Raw genomic sequence first — 19,926 nt, forward strand, 5'->3', positions numbered from 1 at the left:
CTGGTATTTTATCCTACTAAAAGCTGCATAAAAAAGGTATTCAGGTGAAAAATGCACATAATACAACAAATTTAAATCATGGATATAAGAACTATATGCCAGAATATTCACAAAAGTTATGGCTATGTATTATTTCTATTACTCAAGTCATCACATCTAAAATGATTGTTTCTAAACAATCTTAAATAATTTGAGAACTTCCTGATAACAGCTATAAAATTGAATTCAATTAAATAATATAAAAATCCTGCTGTCTTTTACTTCATGTTCAGAAAAGCTTAAAAACAGTTTGACCAAGGTACTGGAAAGATGAATGTCCTAAATCTGCTTGGTGAACTCTTCTTACCCATTTTAAGTTTCCTACCTTGTCCAGGCGAAGTCTGGCACAACCTCAATCTGCTTTCTCAGCATTCTATGAACAGTCTGACAAATGTATGATATCTTTTTCTGAACTCCCCTTATTCTGAGGCAGGGATCATAGGTCTGGCAGGGACTTGTCTCTGACTATCTATCTATCTATTAGTTGGATGAACAGAAGAGCAAGTGAACTTTAACAATTAGTAGAGTGGCTTACTGAGAAGAGAAAGCTAGTGCTTAAGTCAGGATAAATCCATTCATGCTGATATAAAATAACAGACTTAAAACATTATAATATGTTATATATGGTATGCTTAAGTCTTAGACATGGTACAATCATGAAAAAGGGAAATATGAGTATGAAGCTTGAGATATATTTCACTAAAATATGCTAGCCCTCCGACGCTTCACATACTCTTTTTGTACTTCATAGGTCTGGTTTCCATTATTTGAGGATTTTCCCTTACCATAGAAGGAGTTACTATTTTGTAGGCATCGAGGCATCTTCTAATAATCTCCAATATGTTATGTTTGTATTGTGACCACTGAATTGGTCTGCTGTGAAGGAGATAGTTCCCTCGGCCTGGTTAGGAAAATAAAACCTCTATTTATTGCATTCTGTCCTTGGTCCAGGCCTCTATCCATGCTGGGCTCAGTTTCCTTACACTACAGAAAATGTCAGGCTAAATTTCTCTCTGTAATGGTACTTAGGCTTTTTGCATCTGCTTCTTAAGGCTGCACTTCAACTGTGGCTATCAGCTCCTAAAGAGTAACTGCATGATACCAATACCCGTGGAAAGAATATGGACTTGATATGAAAATGTGGGCAAACACCATACTGAAAATGACTTACAATGGGCATGTAAGCAAGTTATTTTATATCTTCGAGGCTGTTTTCCTTACGTAGAAAATTAAATGAGGAGATAAAGATTACCTTACATGGCTTGTAAGCTAAAACATGATAATATATTTTAAAAAGAGCCCATAGGATTCCTATTCAAAGATGACATTAAATAAATGCTTATTTTCTCCATGTTGTTTTCACTACTCTCAAAGGGCTTAATCATTATTTTTTAGGTAAATTAACCTATTATTCTTAATCCCATGACCTTGTTGACCATCTTATAATAACTAGTAACCACACTGGTAAGTCTAGCTGCATGGCCATGATGGAGAATTCACATCTGATTACTCACTCTGGTGTTCAGGTCTCAGTGCTCTCAGATATAACAAACATACTTTTCCCTGAAGAGCTTCTACACAAAATGCTAAGAGGAAACTGATCCCTCAATAAGAGACTTTACAGGGACCAGTTTAGTGGGAGAGGGATCTGTGTAGTCACACAGGCCTTACACTTGGTTTTATATTTTATTATTGATGTCTTGGAATTATTGATTTATTTTGAACAAGGTGCTAGGTATTTTCATTTTTTCCATTCACAAATTATGTAGTCCATCTTGGGATTGTGTGTGGTGTGTGTGTGTGTGTGCGCGTATGTGTATGCATGCACATGTGTATTGGTTTTTATTGGACTTTTATTTTTAAAATTTGTTCTAATTAGTTATACATGACAGAATGCACTTTGAGACATAATACATAAATGGAGGATAATTTCTCATTCTTCTGGTGGTACATGATGTAGAATCACACAGTTCCTGTAGTCATATATGTACACAGGATAATAATGTTCTATTTATTCAAGTAGCATTCCTACCCCTATACCTCCTCCCCTCCCTTCACTCCCCTCTACTTAATCCAAAGCAACTCTATTCTTCCCTAGTAACCCCACTCACTGCCCTATTGTGAATTATCACCCACATACCAGACAAAACATTTGTCGTTTGGTTTTCTGAGATTGGTTTATTTCACTTAGCATGATATTCTCCAGCTTCATCCATTTACCAGAAAATGTCATGATTTCATTCTTCTTTAAGGCTGAGTAATAGTTCATTGTGTGTATGTATGTGTATGTATGTATGTGTGTGTGTATATATATATCACAATTTCTTTATCCATTCTCCTGTTGAAAGTCCCCCAATGAGCAGCTCCGTGGTCTGAAAGGGCAGGGAAACAGCCCAATGAGCATCGCCGCAGATGAGCCAATCAGCTAGATGTTGCTGGGGCCCCAGCAAACTTCCAGCTGCCAGCAAACTTCCAGCTGCTGGCTGATGATTGGCTCACAGCGGCCCCAGAAACATCTAGCTGATTGGCTCCTCTGCGGTGATGCTCATTGGGCTGTTTCCCTGCCCTTTCAGACCACGGAGCTGCTCATTGGGGGACTTTTTTGGCTCCGCCCACGTGACCCAGCCAATCGGCCTCAAGAGCAGGAGGATTGTGGGAGGTGGAGAGAAGCTTGTGTGGGAGAGAGAGGCTTGTGGAAAGCTGGTGGTGGCAGTTGAGGCTCTGAGGATTTTTCCTGAGAGGCTGTTTTGTTTGGCGTGTGTGGTTCTAAAAATAAAGTTAGTTTCTTTTGACAAGTGGCTCCCGATTGTGCCCAGCCAGACTGCGGCATTTGGTGGCTCGCACGGGGAGTGACTGAGGGTAAGTGAAACTGCTCGCCCCTGAGGGCAGGGTGAGAGGATGGGTAGCCATTTTAAGATTCCTCTTTTATTTTGCTTCACTTTTGTTTTAAGTTGCCTGTCCCTGGAGATGAGTGAGACGGAAGAAAAACCGCTCACATCTGAGGAAAAACTATTTACGTCTGAGGAACAGATAGGGAGAAAGGACGGATGCACATGTCAGGAGGATAGAAAGGCTATAATGAGTTTTTGTTGTTCCCTTTTTATTTCATTCTGTCTCGGTTTTGTTTGGCGTCATCTTGTTGGGTTGTATTATAGTAGAAATACGGGATCAGAAATTAGCAAAAAACAAACTGAAAGAGTGTTAAGTAAATTGTTAGAGGAAGGAGGCATCCCAGTAAAATCAAGAACAATCAGGGCATACGTTGATACAATACAAAAATGTAGCCCATGGCTTTTTAAGGAGGAGTTGTTAAATATATCACAATGGAACCATCATGGTGAAGATTTAAAAAGAATAGAAAAGAAAAGCCCAGGGACTCTGCCAGATGGCACATTGCCATTGTGGACGTTCATATCTTGTTTGCTTAGTCCAAAGCCTTCAGTTCAGACAACGGTAGAGGAAGGAGAAGACATAATGATTCAAGTAAAAGAGAAGGTCTCTCAAGTTAGTCAGACAGAGGAAAAGATTCAAGTAAAAGAGAAGGCCTCTCAAGCTAGTCAGACAGAGAAAGAAAGTGTAAAACAGAAAAAGCCATCGGGGGAAAGTTACAACAGGAGACTGCTACTAACACCTTTCTATCACCAGAGGGCGTAAGTGTCCAACCAACAGCGCCACCTCCATATGCTGGGAGGCCCCCAACCCCCGCAGTTGATAGTTGGGATCCTGAGACAAGATCTCAAATATTAACATGCCCTGTATTTGAGGCAGGAGGGCAGCGATTTTACCAAGTTTTAAATTTCAAAACAGTGAAGCAGCTAAAAGAGGCTGTAACAACCTATGGTCCTCAAGCACCCTTCACTGTAAGCATGGTCGAATCCATTAACAACTTGAACATGACGCCAGCAGATTGGGCTAATATGTGTAAAGCTGTGCTAAATGGAGGACAATACCTGTTATGGAAGGTTGCCAATGAGGAATTTTGCAAGGAGACGGCTAGGCGAAATGCAGCAGCTGGTTATCCTCAGAGAAATCTAGATATGTTGTTAGAAAAGGGACCTTATGAGGATCAGCAGCAACAAATTGCATATGATCCTGGCATATACGCACAAATTGCTGCAGATGCAATTAAGGCATGGAAGACTTTACAAGGACATGGAGGTTTACAAGGTCAATTATCTAAGGTAATACAAGGAGCTAATGAACCTTATGCTGAATTTGTAGATAGGCTTATTCAAACAGCTACCAGAGTTTTTGGGAATACAGAACAAGCAATGCCATTACTAAAACACCTGGCTTATGAGCAAGCGAATCGTTGGTGCAGAGATATCATTAGACCATGGAAACATGAAGATTTAAACATATATATTAAATTATGTAGAGACATTAATGAACAAGAGCAAGTCGTGGCAGCTGCAGTAAAACAGGCTTTAGATGCCAGAGACATTAATGAACAAGGGCAAATTGTGGCAGCTTCAGTAAAACAGGCTTTAGATGCCAGGCCAAGAACATGCTACAATTGTGAACAAACAGGACATTTTAAAAGGAATTGCCCCATTGGAGGAGGGTTTAACAAAACTAGGTATCAAAGGAGTAGAATACCAGGTATTTGCCCATGATGCCGTAGAGGGAGACATTGGGCTAATGAATGCCGTTCTCAAACCACCATAGAGGGTACTCCATTATCAAAAAACGAACAAGGACCAGGTGTTTATCCACGATATCGTGGAGAAAGGCATCGGGCTCCATTGCCAAAAAATGGACAGGGGGGCCCAATGCTCCGGGGCCCAAAACCACAAATATACGGAGCACTGGAGGAACCCAGCAACCCCATCAGGGTAGTGCCCAGGACACATTGTCCATCAGATCCCTCATCAGACAAACCAGAGGGAGCACAGGGTTGGACATCTGCGCCTCCGCCAGAGCAGTACTAACTCCAGAGATGGGAGTTCAAATCATTCCCACAGGGGTGAAAGGACCTCTTCCCAAAGGAACAGTAGGCTTATTATTGGGACGCAGCTCTTCTACTCTAAAAGGACTTATGATAAGTCCTGGGGTAATTGATCCCGATTATGAAGGTGAAATAAAAATTATAGCCAGTTCTCCAAAGGGTATATCAGTAATTTCACCAGGAGATAGAATAGCACAGTTACTAATAATACCCAGCCTACATGATAAATTTTCCAGTCGTACTGTAGAAAGAGGTTCCAAGGGATTAGGCTCCACAGGTGTAGATTGGGCTATGCTTTCTTTAAATTTAGATTCTCGCCCCATGCTAAAACTAAATATTCAAGGACATGAATTTAATGGGCTACTGGATACAGGTGCAGACCTTAGCATCATCTCTCGTCAAGAATGGCCAAAACATTGGCCATTACAACAAGCCTCTCAAATGCTTCGAGGCCTAGGAGTGGCGACTAATCCCCATAGAAGTGCAATGGTATTAGATTGGAAGGATCCTGAAGGATGTGAAGGAACTATACAGCCATATGTATTGGATCATCTTCCCGTAAATTTATGGGGACGAGATGTCCTAGATCAATTAGGTTTGACATTAACAAATAACATCAACCAAAATGCACCCACTATTATGACTAGACAAGGTTTTAGGAAAGGAAAAAGATTAGAAAAACAAGAACAAGGTATAGCAGCACCAATACAAATAGATCAAGGAACAGACAGACATGGGTTGGATTTTCAGAAAGGGCCACTGAGACAATAAAAATTACTTGGAAATCAGAAAGACCAGTATGGGTTCCTCAGTGGCCCCTGACTAAAGAAAAGATACAAGCAGCCCATGACCTGGTCAAACAACAATTAGTGGAAGGACATATACAACCTTCTGTATCTCCCCATAATACTCCCATTTTTGTCATCAAAAAGAAATCTGGTAAATGGAGATTATTGCAAGATTTAAGAGCCATTAATAATGAGATGGTTATTATGGGACCTGCTCAATCAGGGATTCCTCAGTTGTCTGCTTTGCCAAAAACCTGGTATGTTTTAGTTATAGATATTAAAGATTGTTTTTTTTCAATTCCAATTCATCCTGAGGATAGTCCACGTTTTGCATTTACTATCCCTGCACTGAATCATGAAGGTCCTGATCAGAGATATGAATGTAACGTACTCCCTCAAGGGATGGCTAACAGCCCAACTATGTGTCAAATTTATGTTAACAAAGTAATCCAGCCACTTAGAAATCAAAATCCTGAACTACAAATATTTCACTATATGGATGATGTATTATTAGCACACAAAGATAAAAACACATTGCTAGAATGTTATGCCACACTTACAAACTTATTAAAAAATTATAATCTAGAGATAGCAATAGATAAAGTACAATTAAATTTTCCAATTAATTATTTAGGAGTTCTATTATCCTCAACCATGGTCCGTCCACCAAAAATTCAAATACGAGTAGATCAACTCAAATCACTTAATGACTTTCAAAAGTTATTAGGACACATAAATTGGATAAGGCCTTATTAGGTATTCCAACAGGAGAGTTGGGACCTTTATTTGATATCCTAAAAGGTCCATCAGATCCAAATTCACCCCGAATGTTAACGGGGTGAAGCAAGAAAGGCATTAAAAATCATTGAAACATATATGGAAAATATGCATTTGGATAGAATTGATATAAGTTTGCCTTTATTATTTATTGTACTACCAACAAAAAATATTCCTACAGGAGTATTTTGGCAAGAAGGTCCATTATTATGGATACATTTATCTTATTCTCCTAACACTATTCTTACTAGGTATCCTGAGGCTGTAGGACAATTAATACTCAAAGGAATAAAAGCAGCAAAGGGAGTGTTTGGAATTTCTCCCAATAAAATTATTACTCCATATACTATGAATCAAATTGATGAGTTAGCTAATGAGTTAAATACTTGGGCAATAATCATGTGCAAATCTAATGTTTCATTTGATAACCACTTACCATCTAATCCTTTATTGTCTTTTTGGTCATTGCATCCTGTAATTTTTCCAAAAATGACAAGAAAAACACCTATCATGAATGCTCCAAATATATTCACTGATGGGTCAAATAATGGTACAGCAGCAGTAGTTACCCCTGATCAAACTTTTACATTTTTAGTACCCAAACAATCAGCTCAAAAGGTAGAGCTTAATGCAGTTTTACAAGCTTTTGTGATGTTTAAAGATTCTGTATTTAATTTATTTTCTGATAGTCAGTATGTAGTTAATGCTATAGTATCTCTTGAAGATGCTGGTAGGATTTCCCCTTCTTCTACTATTTTCTCTTTGCTTTCCACTATACAAAGTCTAATCTGGGACAGAAAAGATCCATTCTTTATAGGACATATCAGGGCACATACAGGATTGCCTGGAGCCCTTAGTTTGGGCAATGATTTAGCAGATAAAACTACACATGACATACATATTTTCTCTACACTAGAAGAAGCTATAAATTTTCATAAAAAGTTCCATGTCAATGCTAATACTTTACAAAAGCGTTTTAAAATAACTAAGGAACAAGCTAGACAAATAATAAAACAATGTCAAAATTGTGTGACCTTTTTACCACAAGTTAATCTTGGAGTCAATCCTAGAGGATTGATACCTAACCATATTTGGCAGATGGACGTCACACACTTGCCAGAATTTGGAAAATTAAAATATTTGCATGTTACAGTTGATACTTCTTCTGGATTTTTGATGGGCTCCCTTCATGCCGGAGAAAAAACTAAAGATGTTATAGCTCATTGCTTACAAAATTTTGCCACTGTGGGTGTTCCAAAACAGTTAAAAACAGATAATGCCCCTGGTTATACTTCTACCTCTTTTAAACAATTTTGCTCAACATTTGGCATTACTCATATAACAGGAATCCCATACAATCCACAGGGAAAAGGCATAGTTGAAAGAGCTCATCAAGCTATTAAAATGTACTTATTAAAGCAAAAAGAAGGAATTGGGAAGGGGTATATATTCCCCAAAGATAAACTTAAAATAACCCTTTTTACTCTAAACTTTTTAAATTTGGATTCATCAGGACTTAGTGCTGCGGAAAGGCATATGTGTCCAAAAAACGTGCATAAGCCCAAGGTACTTTGGAAGGATATTCTAACAGGACAATGGAAAGGTCCTGACCCAGTAATTGTCTGGAGTCGGGGGTCTGTTTGTGTGTTTCCACAGGGAGAACAGCAGCCGATTTGGATTCCAGAGAGATTAACCAAGGTCCTGACCCAGTGATTGTCCGGAGTCGGGGGTCTGTTTATGTGTTTCCACAGGGAGAACAGCAGCCGATTTGGATTCCAGAAAGATTAACTAAAGCTATTTCTACAGACCAAAAAGAAGATGATTTGGCTCAAATCCATAACAACTGATATCCAAAACTCCAGTTTGGCTATTCTTACATCTGCAACAGAACCAGGATGCTTTTTTCAATATCTATTTTATTATTGCCCTTTGCCATATCATGAAGTTCTATTTTGTTTTTTGAGCTCATACAGACCTAGGTTAATGTTTTGCTGATCAGTTCTATTTTTTGACTATAGAGTTTTTAAACATTGCAATGGAGATTTCACCTGTAAAAAGTTATAAGGCCTTTACTATAATGTTATGTGTTGTATGTATTATATTATGTGTGCACACTTGTGTTTTGTGTTATATGTTTGAATGTATGTATGTCCATATATCATATATGATGAGCGCTCATGATAAAATGGATCCAAATATTTTGTTTTTTCACGTGATTTATATGGTTTAATTTAAATTGGGTAAACAACTGTTGAGGATTGTTTTAATATGTAAACAAAAAAGAAGGTTAACAGATCTGTTTGTTTACTTTCACCTTTCCTTTTCATTATATTTAATAATTCTCTTAAAGATAATGTAAATTGTTAAGAAAATTGTTTTCTTTTAGTGCCTTCTGGAATGTTACATAATTTTTTCTTTAGCCATTAATGCCGGAATTCCTATCTTCATCCCAGTACCGGTGAAGATAATGTAAATTGTTAAGAAAATTGTTTTCTTTTAGTGCCTTCTGGAATGTTACATAATTTTTTCTTTAGCCATTATAGCCAGAATTCCTATCTTCATCCCAGTGCCGGTGAAGACAATGTAAATTGTTAAGAAAATTGTTTTCTTTTAGTGCCTTCTGTAATGTTACATAATTTTTTCTTTAGCCATTATTGCCAGAATTCCTATCTTCATCCCAGTGCTGGTGAAGTCAAAGATAAAACCAATCTACAGCTTCTACAATAGCCATCACTGAACTGCTTGCAGAACTTGCCTGGACACATTGTGAGCTCACCTGTATGCATTGTGAACTATCTGTTGGTACAGCGAATTGTGGTAGTGCTGGAGTATTTTTGCTGATGGTGTCACCGGTGGTACAATTTTTCAAAGGAGCCCTCAATTGGCTTAATGTCATGGCATTTTGCATCCTCCTCTACTAGTGATGGTCTAAAATTTGGGGGCCAACAGAGGTGAGGCAAAGAACCTCACCCCCCACAGGTGCAAAGGCCTATCCACAAGTATGGCTGTATGCTGGACCGGTAGTCAGTGATGGGTATGATCCAACTGCAGTGGTACCAACCTAAGACAGGAGGCTGACGCCTAGAGGTCAGCTCATCCGATGACGGGTAAGGACCATATGTTGAATTGGACTGCCTAACAGGCACGGTCCCTAAGCCACATGCTTGTTGTTTAAACAGAGAGGGGGAGATGTTGAGAGCCACAGCCAAAGGGGCCCCAGCAAACTTCCAGCTGCCAGCAAACTTCCAGCTGCTGGCTGATGATTGGCTCACAGCGGCCCCAGAAACATCTAGCTGATTGGCTCCTCTGCGGTGATGCTCATTGGGCTGTTTCCCTGCCCTTTCAGACCACGGAGCTGCTCATTGGGGGACTTTTTTGGCTCCGCCCACGTGACCCAGCCAATCGGCCTCAAGAGCAGGAGGATTGTGGGAGGGGGAGAGAAGCTTGTGTGGGAGAGAGAGGCTTGTGGAAAGCCGGTGGTGGCAGTTGAGGCTCTGAGGGTTTTTCCTGAGAGGCTGTTTTGTTTGGCGTGTGTGGTTCTAAAAATAAAGTTAGTTTCTTTTGAAAACTGGCTCCTGATTGTGCCCAGCCAGACTGCGGCAGATACCTAGGTTGGTTCCATAGTTTAGCTATTGTGAACTGAGCTTCTATTAACATGACATGGCTGCATCACTGTAGTAAGCTGATTTTAAGTCCTTTGGGTATAAATCAAGGAGTGGAATAGCTGGATCAAATAGTGATTCCATTCCAAGTTTTTTGAGGAATCTCCATACCATTTTCCATAATGGTTGCAACAATTTTCAGTCCCACCAACAATGTATGAGTATGCCCTTTCCCCCACATCCTCACCAACATTTATTGTTGCTTGTATTCTTGACTATTGCCATTCTGACTGGAGTGAGGTGAAATTTTAGAGTAGTTTTGATTTGCATTTCCTTAATTGCTATAGATTTTGAACATTTTTTCATATATTTTTGATAGCTTGTATTTCTTCTGAGAAGAGTCTATTCAGTTCCATAGCCCATTTATTGATTGGGTTATTTGTTTTTTGAGTTTTTCATATATCCTGGAGATTCGTGCTCTATCTGAGGTGCCTTTGGTAATGATTTTCTCCCATTTTGTAGGTTCTCTCTTCACATTACTGTTTGTTTCCTTTGCTGAGAATCTTTTTAGTTTGAATGAATCCCATTCATTGTGTTTTTGTTTTGCAAGTTCCTCTTGAAAATATTCATCAGCAGCCAGGGGGAAAAGGACAGAATGGCAGCATGGCAGCAATTACACAAAAACTGGCTACAGTTCAAATTGTATATTTGACAGGGGAAAATAGTCACCTTGGCAGATTTAAATATTTTAACTCTTCCTTTCTTTTTCTATGTGGTTACATTTTCATTCTTATTTTCTTTTTATCTCAAAGGGGGAGAAAACACTGCTAATTTTGGAGTGTTTCTATATAGGATATGTGGATTGTATATGAATCCGAAGATTATAATAAAAAGAATATTTTGTGGTTTCTACAAACTGAAGCATATTTCAAAAGAGTCCAGTGTGTAAATAATTAGGAAGGCAAAGGGTATACTTAAATGGCTCAATATGTGTACATTATAATATTCAGTCCCTCATATAACACTCTGGTAGTGAGTAATAGTAGTTCCTAAATAGGAGAGCTCCTATTCAGGCACTGGTAAGTTTAGAAGTGGGATGGAAGGAGACTGTAGACATTTTTGGAGAAAGAAAATACCAATTAAATCCACATACTGAGTGGCAAAGCATTTGCTAAGATTTTTATTTAGTAATTTCTGGTTTGTTGAATGTCTGATATGTGATAGATGCTGCTGAGAATATAAAATATGAGTAAAAAATTGACTTTATCAGGAAAAGTTCCGAGTATTTAATAAATATCTTGAAAACTTGTAAAATTAGAAAAGAAAATCCACTAGAACCTTGCTGTCTGTTATAGAGAAAATGTAGTAGGATCTTTATATTGCTGTGCTTGGCATTAGACTAAATAAGCCAATTAGAAGGGGTATAAAATGGCCTTGCTTTATATGCTCATTTTATACTCTGAACTGCATCATATACCAAGCCACTGCAGGAAACCCCACTAAAACTACAGCAGAGTTCCAGGAAGTTATTTAACATATTCTTATAAAAACTGAATTTGTTCAATTTCATATGAGATAGTCTGCTGTTATTTTAAAACAAAATGTTATCTATCACTACATAAGACTGTATTCTAGAAAAGAAAATTATAATATACCAAGAAATATATATATATATGTATATATATATATATATATATATATATATATATATATATTTTATTTAACATCATTATTAGATATAATTTATAGAGTACCTACCATGTTTGGCAAATGCTAAATACTTCATATTCATTGTCTCATTTATCCTTATAGTTGTTCTTGAAGTTGATGTTATAACCAGTTTAACAGATGAAAGAGCAAGGCTAAATCATTAGACCAAGGTTACTGATTGGCAGATGCACTGGAATTCTTAAAATGCTTGCTCGATTTTGACTCCTGTATCTCAACTTCTGTTTTTGATACATTTTATTTTGTATTGTTTAAAATCAATGTCTGCTTTAGATGGGTGTTATACAACACATTTAAATTACTGAGTATAATGAAATGTAAGTTAAACCTGAAAGTTATCTTTCAATTTACACTGTAATAATTCTACCCAAGATTATGACAAAAGACTGGTAACTGAATAACAATTAACACACAGGGCTAAATATGCCTTACAAAACTCTAAAAACACAAAAGTGACATATCTGGACTTAATAGTATTGTGTGATTTTTTTTTCTCCTGGGCAGTTTATATATTAATTTCAAGTCTGAATTAATACATTTAATCATATTTTGGGAAATTATTTTGTGTGTGTGTGTGGATAGATAGATAGATAGATATGTGTGTGTGTGTGTGTGTGTGTGTGTGTGTATGAATATGGCTGGTTTTCCTGAATCTAAAAATTCTAAGAGAAAAAGATCTGAGAAGAGCAAGATTAGTTAAAATAATTGTTTTAAAACAGCTGTAAGGCAATATTTTAGTTACTGTAGAGATTTAAAAAACAACTCTACATTATTAACCTTCTGTCATTATATCTGAATAGCTTTCTTTCATTATTTCAAAACTGAGATACCTTTTGGATTAATACATGAAATTTAAGCTATTCCTATTTAAAAGGAAATGCAGAAAGTGTTCTAAGTGCAAATAATAGTGAAAAACTAGAGAAAGCAAAGAAGTCTTGTGTGAATTTTGGAGCATACTCAGGCATTATTGAGCTTCTTAAATTATTATTTTTGTTTTTATCTAATTAAATGGAGGACTGGTAAGTTAATCTTCAGAGTGTATTAGAAAAAATATTGGAAATGTTTTTAAAAAATCAGAAAACACATTTGACACAAGAAAGAACTTCAGGCTCATAGAGTTATCAAAAGAGTTCACAGAAAGAAATTTCTACTTTTAAGTTATACTCATATATACAAGAGTATAAAATATAAAACCAAGATAAATTAGGGAAACAACAGATGAATATATATTTCAAGATGGCCACAGTGATGTGAAAACTACAATTTAAATGCAGTTTGTATAACTCATGTTTATTGTCTATGGCATGGAAAACAGTAACAAAAGTTTTATTTTGACAAACAGTGTGTACATGTTAAATAGCTATTGATATAAATAATACTGCAATTAAAGTAGTTTATAAAACAGAACATGTTTTTATCTTATTGTTTGGTTTGGATATCAGTATAATTTGGAATAAATACTTCAACTCTGTGCCAAATTAGGATGAAATTTGCATTGTATTTGAAGAACAAGGGGTTCACTGGTTTTATAAAATATTAAATATTAATTCTAACATTAAATAGTGAGACCTCTAAATGATAGTAAGCCTCATTTAGAAATATAATATACTAAATTGCTAAATACTTGGCAGAGTATCTGCTGCCCCAGAAATAGTGAGCTGCCATGTTGTAAGAGGTCCTATGGAGTGCTCCATGTAGGGCTCACCTGAGGTCAGGCCAACCCAGGATAATCTCCCTTTTGTTTATATTAAAGACAAATGATAAGGGACTTTAAATACACCTGCAAAATCCCTTCACCTTTGCCAAAGAACAAAATCTAATCTTGGGAGTAAAATCTATCATATTAATTGGTCTCAATTACACTGAAGAATTGGCAATTGTACATCAGAGGCAGGAATCTTGGGGGCCACATTAGAATCCTATCTATAGATGCCAATGGAAAAGATCATCAAAAGAAAAGAAAGTCATTAAAATTATATGTTTGTACTTACAATCTTAGAATTAGATTTCAATACCCTGGAGAGGCAGTGATAGTGAAGTGATACCACTTACTAACTGCATTATCTTGGGCAAGTTACTTAACCTCGTCATGTGTCTGAGTTTTTTTATCCATACAACTGAGATGAAAATTGTACCTATCACACTGTACTGTGATGAGGACTAAATAAAATAATAAATAATGTTTACTATAGTCTAAAAATTCTTCTAAGCCATTTATATTATATAGACTAATTTAATCCTCACAATCTCCCTAAGGAGATACTGCTATTATCTCCATAGAACAGATGTAGAAATGCAGGCATAAAGTTATTCAAAACCCATCCAAGATCACACAACCTTTAGATGACAGAACCAAGGTACAAATAGACAGCTCTGCTTCAGTTCCTGCTTCTTAACCACTGTGCCTGGATCACTGCCTGACATGTTACTATCAGATGTTTTAATACTTAGAGAGCTAAACTTTGAAGTAATATTATAGCCTGAAAATTTTACTTTAAAATAGTAATCACCTAAGAATGAAGAGGTCAGTGCCAAAACAGTGAGAGAATATCAGTCCCAAATTGTGTTTCTTTTTTATGAGAAAGAAGTGGCATGACACTTTCAATTTCTGTTCGACTATGTCCCTGACACAACCTGATCTGAACTAAAAGTTGGAACAAGCGCCTCCATCAGTACTCTCATTTCTAACAGAGAAAGGAGTAAGCTGGAAACCAGAACTGGTTCTGGAAAAATCTCTCTTTGTTTATTCAGGAAACAGAGACAGGAAGGCTTGTGGTGGGTTACCAAGCAGATGGATGATCACTCATTAAAGGGCATGCTACTTTCCAGGCTCAAGAATATTCCTAACACAAAGAAATGATAAATGTTTCATTATGAATAAGCTAATTAGTCTGATTCATAATTATATATTGTATACATGTATCAAAATATCACACTGTACCCCATAAATATGTATAATTATTATGTGTCAATTAAAATTTTATAATAACAATTTAAAAAAGAATAACAGTTGTTATATCAGTGGCTCAACTAAGATGCAGGTTTTTAGGAACTTGATTTCATTTTGTTTTGGAAATTATAGTCAAAGAGTGAAGAAATTCATTACAATTGGTTTAGCTTCTGGAAAATTCAGATTTTTACACAATATACACACACGCGCGCACGCGCACACACACACACACACTTTATAGGCAAATACTAACCAGACAGCAGAGACCTAGGAACAATGTCTTCACTTACAGTTAGGAAATGTGAAGGTGTCATATGTGCTTTTATGGATGTAAGAGCTAACTGTACTGTGCCTGTTATGAATTTATCAACTTTCAGCTACAAATTCACCTTTTAGTGCTTGGTTGGTGATAATGGTCTGGATTCTTTAAGCATTTCTTTCTTTATAAGGGCACAATGCTATATTTTTGTCAGTAGAGGGCATCGGAGGGACACTGCAGGAGGAAGGAGGTTTCTTTTCAGCTTCCCATGGGGTTTGATTTATTATTATTATTCTTTTTGTGCCCCTGCTTAGGGTTCATTGGTGGTGTAAATGTGTTAAGACATCAGGTGATGTTCTGCCTCAGCTGCATTCCCAGACCATGCAATCTCTCAATAATCTTACAGTCTCAGTTTGGGGTCAGTGATCACTATCAAAGATTATCTTAACATGTTCTCTTATTGGTGTATCATCCCAGCTCTTGCTGTGAGCCCTCCCATTGGCACCATTTGCCTGCATTCTGCAAGGTTATTTCCCACTTAATTGACTGCTAGACCAGCACCAACCCAAGCAAACTAATAAAGCTAAGATCACACCTTCTCAGCCTTGGTGAGGATATTCTGCCTTTAAGATGTCCTTCTGCCTTTAAGATGTCATCTTCTTCATAGGCACTCTCCACCACAGTTTAATAATTATTTTTGTCAAACTTTCCTTGTTTAAGTTACTGTAGAGTTTCGATTTCCATACTATTTGAATTACTTTGACAAAATCTTTACGTTTATAGTAATTTGGCCATACTTTTAAAAATCCACAGTGTCCTTCATCACATTATGTGGCCATACTTCTGTCTTGTGATTTTGTGAGTTTATTACCAAAGAACTATGGGATTTAGACCTTAGTTCTCTAATACACCAATTTAATCAGAGAGGCTCATTTAGCTTGTTCATAGCTAGTAAATGTCAAAATGGAATCAAGACACAAAATCTTTTTACTTTGATTGCCCTTTTTACTCTATAACACTTTACTCCTCAGCAAAAACAAATGCTCTTTGTGAACAATGATTGTATCCTCAGAGTCAGTATGGAAATAAAAATATTTTGCAATGAATAGTGTGCTCATCAAATGCAATGTTAGCAAGAATACTCATTAACTTACACTGCCCTACATACTGTCTATTTAAATCATAATAAGAAAGACTAAAATCAGATTATTTTAATTCTTCAAATAGAACATGTTCTATTTAGCATACACCAGTTCATTTTTGGTGCAGGAAAGACAAACATTTTCTACCTCCATAATATTATATTTGGATTTATCTTTTCTTGCATGGACATTGGTTATGAAGAAGTTAATTTACAGTTAAAATAACTTACAATGTAATTAACCGCAGAAGAATCAAATCTGAAGATAATATAATATACCACTTAAGAAACCAATGCCTGTTTCAATAATAGTGTTAGCATATCTCTTTAGGTTGACCACAAAAACAGTACTGAGAGCTAAAATAGAAGGATTAGATTAACAGTAAAAAAACAAAGCAATATATTGATGCTTTCTACCTATAAAACTCAATATTAGAATTCATGTTTTAATAAGAATGATTAGAACTTGTATGTTCAAATGCTGTGGTTACTACCAAAATGTCAACCATACAAAAAATGTAGTTTGCTTTTGGACCAAGACCACAGCTTTAAGAGAAGAGTCTGGGCTATAATTGGTAAAAGCTGCCTTTTTCACAGCATCAGAGACCTTCTGAAGACCCATACAAAAAATGTTATGGGTTTTAAAGTCATTAGAGTGTCATTGGTTTCAAGAAATCTCTAAAGATTAAATATTAATATGATCACTTTTATTTCATTACGGAGTTTGCTGGTACCCCAGTACTTAAATACATCCTTCAAGGTTTTAGATGATTAGAAGAGGAAAGCTATGCTTATACAAATGATATTATACAGATATCAGAGCAAAGACTAAAATGTACTCTTTGCTTTCTTCTTCAGATTCCTCTCTTACATTTATCTGTGGGCTCTATGCAGTTTAAGCTTCTTCTAGTCTGGTTAGTAGAGAAGGCACAATGATCTCAGTGCAGATGGAGTTTAGGAGTAAAGGATTAATAAATTTAAAGAAAGTAAATTTTAAAAAAGAAAGTAAATTTTATAAAGCATGTTTATGAAATAAAACAAATACTTAGCATTCTAAAATAAACCTAATTTATTATCAAACCTAAATAAGTGGAGAAAAATCACTTCGAAAGAAAAGAAAGGGGAGAGAAAGAGAAAGAATTCTCAAACTAGAGCACTATACAACTAAAAGATCATCTTAACACTAATATAATAAAATGGGTATTCAGTGTATTTATTTATCTCATTAACTTTGAAAATATGATAGGGTAAAATAGCACAAAGCGAGTGCCACATATAAAACCATGCTATTGGTTAATGTAAAAGGTGTATTCACATTTACAACAGCCTGATTTAAACAGTGTGACTTTAATGATTACGTCTGAACCTGGGAGTGCCATGAGTTTATCAAAGCTGACAAGTGCTCCAGGCTTACCAATGAGAGCAGCAGGACTGTGATGAGCAGATTAAGTCTGCTCAAAACCCAAGGTCTGAAATGGCTTCTTGGGAGTGCTTATCTCTTCAGATGCAAAGGCTTTAGTGAAAGGTAGGAGTGAAGAGAAAGTGGAGTCCGGAATTGAAGACAATTCCAGATTATCTGTCACTGATTTGCTATACAAAACAAAGATCTCTGCAGAGCAAAATGGATGGTTTCCAACATGCCAGGGAATGTGTAACTCAGGACAAGGTCTAACTGAGGGAAATATCACATCAACAGAGGTTAAGTACGATACATTTTATCTTTAGTCAATCATCACTCAGATAACTAGTACACTAATAATCTATATTTCTTTCTGTCCTTTATGGTTGTACTCTCTTGTCTGTTCCATTATATTTAATAGCAATTTACAAAGAAACCCAAGCTGTTAGGCTTCTTTTATTCATTCTTATATTTTGTATTAACAAACATCCCTTCTGAACAGTATAACCAACTTCCCTTCCACCAGGCCTTTTGTCTTCACTGCCCCTATTTTCTAATTTTAAACAAAACAATTCTCTCCAATTTTAGAGATGAGAACAGCAAACACAAAAATCTAGTCTAAACATTGTCCTAGTCACATTTGACTATTTTACTATGTGTAATATAAAATTCTTCCTTGAAAACCATCAGAATTATAAATACACTAGAATGAATATGTACTTTTCTGTTTTTTTTTTCATTATAAAAGCAAGGCAAACTGGAAAATATTGGAAAGATACTTGAAACTAAAAAATAAAAGATCAGCTCATGTTACTAAGTAAAATAATACTAATATTACAGAATATTCCCTTTTCCAATTTTCAACAGGATGATTCACTGTGTTTATAATGCTTTAATTAACATTAATATTTAGAATTTTCCTTTAATATTGGCATATGGATATTTTAGGTATATCCAAAAATATAATTTACTCATAAATTATATATTCACAATTTCAGATAGTACTGTGAATAGCAAATGTTATACCCTATGAATGTACCATAGTTTACTGAAGCATCACCCCTATTATTTCCTATTTTTAATTATTAGATAAAGTGTTTCTATAAACACTTTCTATAGAAAATGTTATTGTGTCCCAAAGTTTATTTTAGATTAGATTCCCAAGATAGTACAGCAATATGGACTCTGGAGACAGACTGCCAGAGACTGAAATCTGATATTAAATCCTTCCTAATTCTATCACTTAATGAAAGTCACTTAACCTCTCTGTGCTTCAATTTACTCATTTGTAAAATGGAGTTGAGAATAATAATACTTCGTAAGGTTCTTTTTTGAAAAAATTTTTTAGTTGTAGTTGGACACAATAACTTTATTTTATTCATTTATTTCATGTGGTGCTGAGGATCAAACCCAGGACCTCATGTGTGCGATGCAAGCACTCTACTGCTGAGCCACAAGCCCAGCACCTCTCATTAGGTTTTTATTTTTCTTTTTTTAATAACTATTTAATTATTCTAATTTGTTATACCTGATGGTAGAATGCAATTCATTTCATATTACAAATATAGAGCCCGGTTTCTCAAGTCACTGTACACAAAGTATTTTCACACCATTCATATCTTCATACATGTAGTTAGGGTAATGATATCTAACTCATTCCACCATCATTCCTACCCACTTTCCCCTTCCTTTCCCCTCCCTCCCCTTTGCCTTATCATAAGGTTTCTATGAGAACCAAGTGAGCTAGTTTGTATACAGAACTTAAAATAGTGCCTGAGACATATTGTAAATACTATACAAGGGTAAGAATTAAAGTTTCTGAGCCTTGAAATCACCTAAAACTTGCTTTTCAAAAAGGTTTTGGGAATATACATGCCTATAAATGCAGTAAGTCCATTCTATTTTCATCAGGTTTTAATCAGCATTTGGATATATTTAATAAGTATGTATGTGTGTACATGCATTTGTATTTATGGCTTGATAGGCAACAATTTGTATTTCACTATTATTTTACAGGAAGTTTTTGTTTGCTGAGGATAATTGCCACTGGGAAGCACTTATAACCTTTGTGATTTAATACGGGGATGCAGAGTTTGTCCCCTTCAAAAATATTTTAAAAACTATGATATTTGAATTATCCTTTTGATTTATCATTAACAACACCCATTTTAAAAACACTCATATGTATTTTTTGCGCCTTCTCATCTTATGTGATTTTCTTAATTCACTTCTAGTCCTTTGTTATTTTGTACTTTCCTTTCCTGAAATTCAACTTTTTTTTTCACTTTACTTGGT

The 19,926-nt window shown here is 35.9% G+C and overlaps 1 protein-coding gene across 5 annotated transcripts in view; it reads right to left on the reverse strand.

The window, feature by feature from the left end:
- Cnksr2 (connector enhancer of kinase suppressor of Ras 2) overlaps nt 1-19,926 on the reverse strand; it is a 278,373-nt gene that overhangs the window by 150,104 nt on the left and 108,343 nt on the right. The gene's annotated exons all lie outside the window — the stretch shown is intronic.

The sequence above is a fragment of the Marmota monax genome, unplaced genomic scaffold, assembly GCF_021218885.2.
Source record: "Marmota monax isolate L192 unplaced genomic scaffold, Marmota_monax_Labrador192_F-V1.1 WCK01_AAM20220418_F8-fsc00203, whole genome shotgun sequence".
In the NCBI taxonomy this organism is placed as follows: Eukaryota; Metazoa; Chordata; class Mammalia; order Rodentia; family Sciuridae; genus Marmota; species Marmota monax.